The sequence below is a fragment of the Oncorhynchus mykiss genome, chromosome 5 (genome assembly GCF_057628025.1).
Source record: "Oncorhynchus mykiss isolate SJ-2025 chromosome 5, ASM5762802v1, whole genome shotgun sequence".
Taxonomy (NCBI): domain Eukaryota; kingdom Metazoa; phylum Chordata; class Actinopteri; order Salmoniformes; family Salmonidae; genus Oncorhynchus; species Oncorhynchus mykiss.
The window spans coordinates 19,239,963-19,246,983 of record NC_143026.1 but is presented as its reverse complement, the minus strand read 5'-3'; positions in this window follow the sequence as shown (position 1 = coordinate 19,246,983).

Below are 7,021 nucleotides of genomic sequence, written 5' to 3'. Positions count from 1 at the left end.
GATTAGCGGAGTCATTAGGACTGAGACATGAGATGCCCTTCCCCTGTGGGCCCTCTGTCCAGTCCCGTTGTTCAATCCCACTTTTATGGAGCTGGAGCTCTCTCTCTCCCTCTCCCTCTATTTTATTAATATCTCTATCTCCCTCCCTCCCTTTCGCTCTCTCTTCCTCTCTCCATCTTTCTCTCTCTCTCTCTCTCTCTCCATTTCTCTCACTCTCACTCTCTCTCTCTCTCTCTCTCTCTCTCCATTTCTCTCTCTCTCTCTCTGTCACTCTCTCTCTCTCTCTCTCTCTCTCTCTCCCTCTCCCTTTCTGTCTGTCTGTCTGTCTGTCTGTCTGTCTGTCTGTCTGTCTGTCTGTCTGTCTGTCTGTCTGTCTGTCTGTCTGTCTGTCTGTCTGCCACACACACACTTTCTCTCCATCTTTTCTCTCTCTCTTTCCCTCTCTCTTTCTTTCTCTCTTCCTCCCTCTCTCCTCTCTCTCGTACTTTGCCAGCCCTGGATTAATCATGAGCCTAAGTGACGGGTGTCCTCAAAACCAGAGGCACATGAATGGGACGTCTCAGAGACATAAAAGAGCTGAGAATCATATTTTGAATATCTGTCGCTGTATCTCCGTGGAGAGGGCTGCCAAGCTCCGAGAGGTGTTGGTGATGGAGGGTAAAGTAATGGCCGACGGCCCGGGAGGGAGGGACGTGAATTACAAAGGTTCTCTAATTCAAATTCAGATTGCTTTATTGGCATGAAATGAAATGTATAGATATTGCCAAAGCAGTATAATGCTACAGCATTTCAGTAAATACAGTAAAATGCAATGAGGATAATGAAATACAGTTCATTTTAGTAGTAGCAATAACAGTGCATATAATCATGAATACAGGTACAACACTACTGCTGTTGTATTGTGTAATATTCAGTAGATACATTTAATTAAATAAAAATATGATTATGAAAAGAAAGAATGGCAAATAAGTAAACAACAACATGTACATGATGATGGTTCCACTATGTATTACTGTCAGTTATATACAATGTAATTACTTCAAGAAATGAATGGTCATGTCTGGCAGTAATATTTGCGATTTCTCCCTCACCCAGAATAATTACCAGCTTATGTTATTAGTCAATGAACAGAAGTTGGGAGTTGATTGAGATATTTCTGTAACGTTGGGAAGCCAGGAGTCGGGAAGCAATTCTTCAGGGAGTAAATCATTTGAAAAATGAACAAAACATAATAGAAAACAAGAAACACGAACAACGCACAGACATGACACTGAAACAGAAACAATGATGCCTGGGGAAGGAACCAAAGGGAGTGACATAAATAGGGAAGGAACCAAAGGGAGTGACATAAATAGGGAAGGAACCAAAGGGAGTGACATATATAGGGAAGGAACCAAAGGGAGTGACATATATAGGGAAGGAACCAAAGGGAGTGACATAAATAGGGAAGGAACCAAAGGGAGTGACATATATAGGGAAGGTAATCAAGGAGGTGATGGAGTCTAGGTGAGTGTCAATAAGCGCTGGTGCACGTGACGATGGTGATGGGTGTGTGTAATAATCAGCAGTCTGGTGACCTAGAGGACAGAGAGGGAGTATACGTGACAATTTCCTTGCTAAAATCTGATCTTATTTGGGAGTATTTCTCACAGTAGAGGAAAAAGTGCATCTCTGTCTCTGCCTCCCCTGTGGTGCAGTGACCACATAGACGCTCCTCTTTGGGTAGCCATGTCTTTTTGTGTCTCCCTTTTTCTATAGCTCAAAAACATTTTGTATTATTTTTTTAAAATTTGACCCCCTTTTTCTCCCCAATTTCGTGGTACCCAATTGTTAGTAACTACTATCTTGTCTCATCGCTACAACTCCCGTACGGGCTCGGGAGAGACGACGGTCGAAAGCCATGCGTCCTCCAAAACACAACTCAACCAAGCCGCACTGCTTCTTAACACAGCGCGCATCCAACCCGGAAGCCAGCCGCACCAATGTGTTGGAGGAAACACCTTGCACCTGGCAACCTTGGTTAGCATGCACTGCACCCGGCCCGCCACAGGAGTCGCTGGTGCCTACGTATATGGTCTGTCTCAAGAGACATCGAACCCATCACTTAACTCACTCCAAGTCTTCCCCAACTCCGTCAAAGCCTGTAGGTTGTATTATTAATTTCCCATGGAAGTGGTCCCATTATTCAGTTTCTCCTTTCTTCCTCTTCCTCCTCCTCATCTTCCTCCTTTTCCTCCTCAGCTTCCTCTTCCTCCTCTTATTTTATCTTCCTCCTCATCTTCCTCTACTTCACTTTCATAGTCTTTCTCCTCCTTCTCTTCCTCCCCCCTGCTGTGGATTCTTGTCCGTGACACCGACTGTGAAGAGACAGGTCGCTAACTCTATCTTGGTCACTAGCTCACGCTAATCACAACCGTCACCGGTTGAGGTGTTTTAACTCTGGGATAAAAATAATCTGTCCTAATGAATCTCTGTGGTGCCGCAAGGAGATCTCTGCTGTTAATAATGGATCATATCTACACACACACACACACTTAAACGCTTCTCACGTCAATAGACTGTGGCGTAACTGCTCAATAATGGATCATATTAACCAGGCTGGATCTTCGTCACACAGTCGTAAAGGACTGGGGGACGTTGTGGCTAGCTATGACTGTGGTTTTTAATAATGCATCATGTCTAGGCACCCTGTAACAGTGGGATTAGTCTTGGACCGGTTGCTAGACTAAAGTGGACTGGAGAGCATTAACAAACACTGTAAAGCAATTGGGACATCCTCTTAGTGCACATTGATCTACCATCACTTACAGAATCATCATTTCAACACTTCATAATCACATTCTGATCCAGTACAGTATACTGTAGGCCACACACACACACACACACACACACACACACCCACACACCACACCACTCATACAACATAATGGAAGCAAAATTGGTAATGTCTATTTTCTGTTATTCAAGTCCCATGACAGTGAGAGGTCCATTTAATGTGTTCAGTATATCTAGACTGTAGGGATTGACTGACTGTATTGTATTGCTGATTTTAAGAGAATGATAGTGGAGCAGCTCAACCACTCTGAACAGACAGTGGGGGCATCACAAATGGCACCCTATTCCCTATATAGAGCACAACTTTTGACAACAGCCATATGGGCCCTTGTCAAATGTAGTGCACTACAGGGAATAGGGTGCCATTTGGTATGCCGGCAGAAATGTTCTGCTGGTTGTGAACAATAATATATTTTAGGCTGCAGTTTATTCAAGGGTTTTCCCATTAACCTCTTAGCTAATTTGAGGGCACCATCTGTAGCTAGAGTTTCAGTTCAAAATCACACCAGTAAAAATAAACATTTTGTCCACAAGTCAATAGAGGGTTAAAGTATAATAGGATCTTAACCTGACTTCACCACCTTACCAGGTAGTAAAATTGACAACAATCATCAGTCTATGCAGCCTGTTCTTCACATTAAATTACAGTACAATATCTCTCTGTGTGCATCTCAGATGGCACCCTATTCCCTATTTAGTGCCAGAACCTGATCAAAAGTAGAGTATAAACTGAATAGGGTGCCATTTGGACGGAGACTATGCATTTCTTTGGCTCAGTGCTTTGTAACCAGAGTGGATTTGAGTGTATATGTTTAGCCAGCTACAGCTAGCTGGGTCCCTCTGTGAGCTGTTTGCCTGTTTAAGGAGCGTGTGTCTGAGGCTTCATGCCTTTAAGCTATTAGTGTATAATACAATTCAGTCGAGACAGGCAGCCTGGCGGCCATGGAATCGCATCAAAGACTTCTCGGGCACCCAATTGATAGACGCATTACTTTTGGAAAAGAGAAAAGAGGCCATTACAGAGGCACACAATTAAATGGGCACAGCACAGAGAGAGAATGTTCAATGTTCCAATAAAGTGAAAAAGTACATGGAGTTAGTCACACAGGCCCCCAAACACAGGCCCCCAAGACATCAAAACTATGAAACAACACATGAACACATGTAGTAACCAAAAAAGTGTTAAACAAATTAAAATATATTTGAGATTTGAGATTCTTCAAAGTAGCCACCCTTAGCCTTGATGACAGCTTTGCACATTCTTGGAATTCTCTCAACCAGTTTCCCCTGGAATGCTTTTCCAACCAATATAAAATATAGTTTGATTTGTTTACACTTTTTTGGTTACTACATGATTCCATATGTGTTATTTCATAGTTGTACAATGTAGAAAATAGTACAAATAAACAAAAGCCCTTGAATGAGAAGGTTTGTCCGAACGTTTGACTGGTACTGTACGTATTCAGACCCTTTACTCAGTACTTTGTTGAAGGACCTATGGCAGTGATTACAGCCATGAGTCTTCTTGGGTATGACGCCATAAGCTTGGCACACCTTTATTTGGGGAGATTTTCCCATTCTTCTCTGCAGATCCTCTCAAGCTCTATCACGTTGGATGGGGAGTGTTGCTGCACAGCTATGTTTAGGTCTTTCCAGAGATGTTTGATCGGGTTCAAGACCGGGCTCTGGCTGGGCCACTCAAGGAGAGTCAGAGACTTGTCCCGAAGCCACTCCTGGGTTGTTTTGGCAGTGTGGTTAGCATCATTGTCCTGTTGGAAGGTGAACCTTCGCCCCTCAGTCCGAGTTCCTGAGCGCTCTGGAGCAGTTTTTCATCAAGGATCTCTCTGTACTTTGCTCCATTCATCTTTCCCCCGGGCCTGACTAGTCTCCCAGTCTCTACTGCTGAAAAAATCCCCACAGCATGATGCTGCCACCACCACGGTTCACTGTAGGGATGGTGCCAGGTTTCCTCCAGATGTGACGCTTGGAATTCAGGCCAAAGAGTTCAATCTTGGTTTCATCAGACCAGAGAATCTTGTTTCTCATGGTCTGAGAGTCCTTTAAGTGCCTTTTAGCAAACTCCAAAGGGGCTGTCATTTGCCTTTTACTTCAGATTGGCTTCTGTCTGGCCTTCAGCTGTGCAACCCTTTCCAAGCTGCCATATATGTTTTATACAGCACTATAACACTGTATATCACTGTATATCACTGTAATGCACTGTATATCACTGTACATGATATCACTGTATAGCACTGTATAGCACTGAATAGCACTGCATATCACTGTATATCACTGTAAAGCCATGTACAGCACTGTATATCACTGTAAAGTACTGTATAGCACTGTATAGCACTGTAAAGCACTGTATAGCACTGTATATCACTGTACATGATATCACTGTATAGCACTGTATATCACGTATATCACTGTATAGCACTGTGTAGCATTCTATATCACTGTATAGCACTGTAAAGCACAGTATAGCACCGTGTAGCACCGTATAGCACCGTATATCACTGTATAGCACCGTATATCACTGTATAGCACTGTAAAGCACTGTGTAGCACTGTATATCACTGTATAGCACTGTGTAGCACTGTATATCACTGTATAGCACTGTATATCACTGTGTAGCACTGTATAGCACTGTGTAGCACTGTATATCACTGTATAGCACTGTGTAGCACTGTATATCACTGTATAGCACTGTAAAGCACTGTGTAGCACTGTATATCACTGTATAGCACTGTAAAGTACTGTATATCACTGTATAGCACTGTATATCACCTATATCACTGTATAGCACTGTGTAGCATTCTATATCACTGTATAGCACTGTAAAGCACAGTATAGCATCGTGTAGCACCGTATAGCACCGTATATCACTGTATAGCACCGTATATCACTGTATAGCACTGTAAAGCACTGTGTAGCACTGTATATCACTGTATAGCACTGTGTAGCACTGTATATCACTGTATAGCACTGTGTAGCACTGTATATCACTGTATAGCACTGTAAAGCACTGTGTAGCACTGTATATCACTGTATAGCACTGTGTAGCACTTTATATCACTGTATGTCACTGTATAGCACATGTGGGCAGGGAGAGGAGGCCACTCAAATGAAAAATGTGCACTTTCAAACCCAACTAAGGTTGCTGTCAACTTCATAAACGTAGATATCCCTGTATTGTGCAGTGGGGTAAAGCATATCAAGAACAGGCTGTAGTTGTAGCTAATTATAAACTGGGAAGTTTGAGCCCTGAATGCTGACTAGCTGACAGACGTGGTATATCAGACCATATACTATGGGTATGACAAAACATTTACTTTTCTGCTCGAATTATGTTGGTAACCAGTTTATAATAGCATTAAGGCACCTTGCAATATTTGCAATATATGGCCAATATACCACGGCAGTGTCCAGGCCATATACCACACCTCCTCAGGCCTTATTGCTTAAGTACAGTATATACCACACAGGATGAAGCCACTGTTACTGCCATTAATGGCTGATCAATTTCTCCATTTGGAAACCACTACACCATTCCAGCCTTTTTGATCATCATATATCATGTATTATTTTATCGTCAATGAACAGAGGTGTATGTGAATGTCAAATAAATACAGTACAATAATTGTGGAATTTGAGTCAAATCAAAGAACATAATGGACTAAATAGGCTCTCTAGTCTAGACCACAAACAGGCCAGATGTATTTTAGTAGGGCTGTGACCAACATATAAATTACACTAAACACATGTTTTAACCCAACATGACCCAATTTAAAGATTTTACTGAGTTACAGTTCATATAAGGAAATCAGGCAATTTAAATAAATAAATTAGGCTCTAATATGGATTTCGCATGACTGGGAATGCAGATATGCATCTTTTTGGTGACAGATACCTTTAAAAAAAAAGTAGGGGGTGGATCAGAAAACCAGTCAGTATCAGGTGTGACCACCATTTGCCTCATGCAGCGTTTCACATCTCCTTCACATAGAGTTGACCAGGCTGTTGATTGCGGCCTGTGGAATGTTGTACCACTCCTTCAATGGCTGTGCGATGTTACTCCCTGACGAAGGCCATGCAGCCGAAACGCATCAGAGTTTTTAAACTTTGTTCCCATTGAACATGCCATACAAATAATGGCATGTTCATTAATTATATGAAGAGTGGTCCT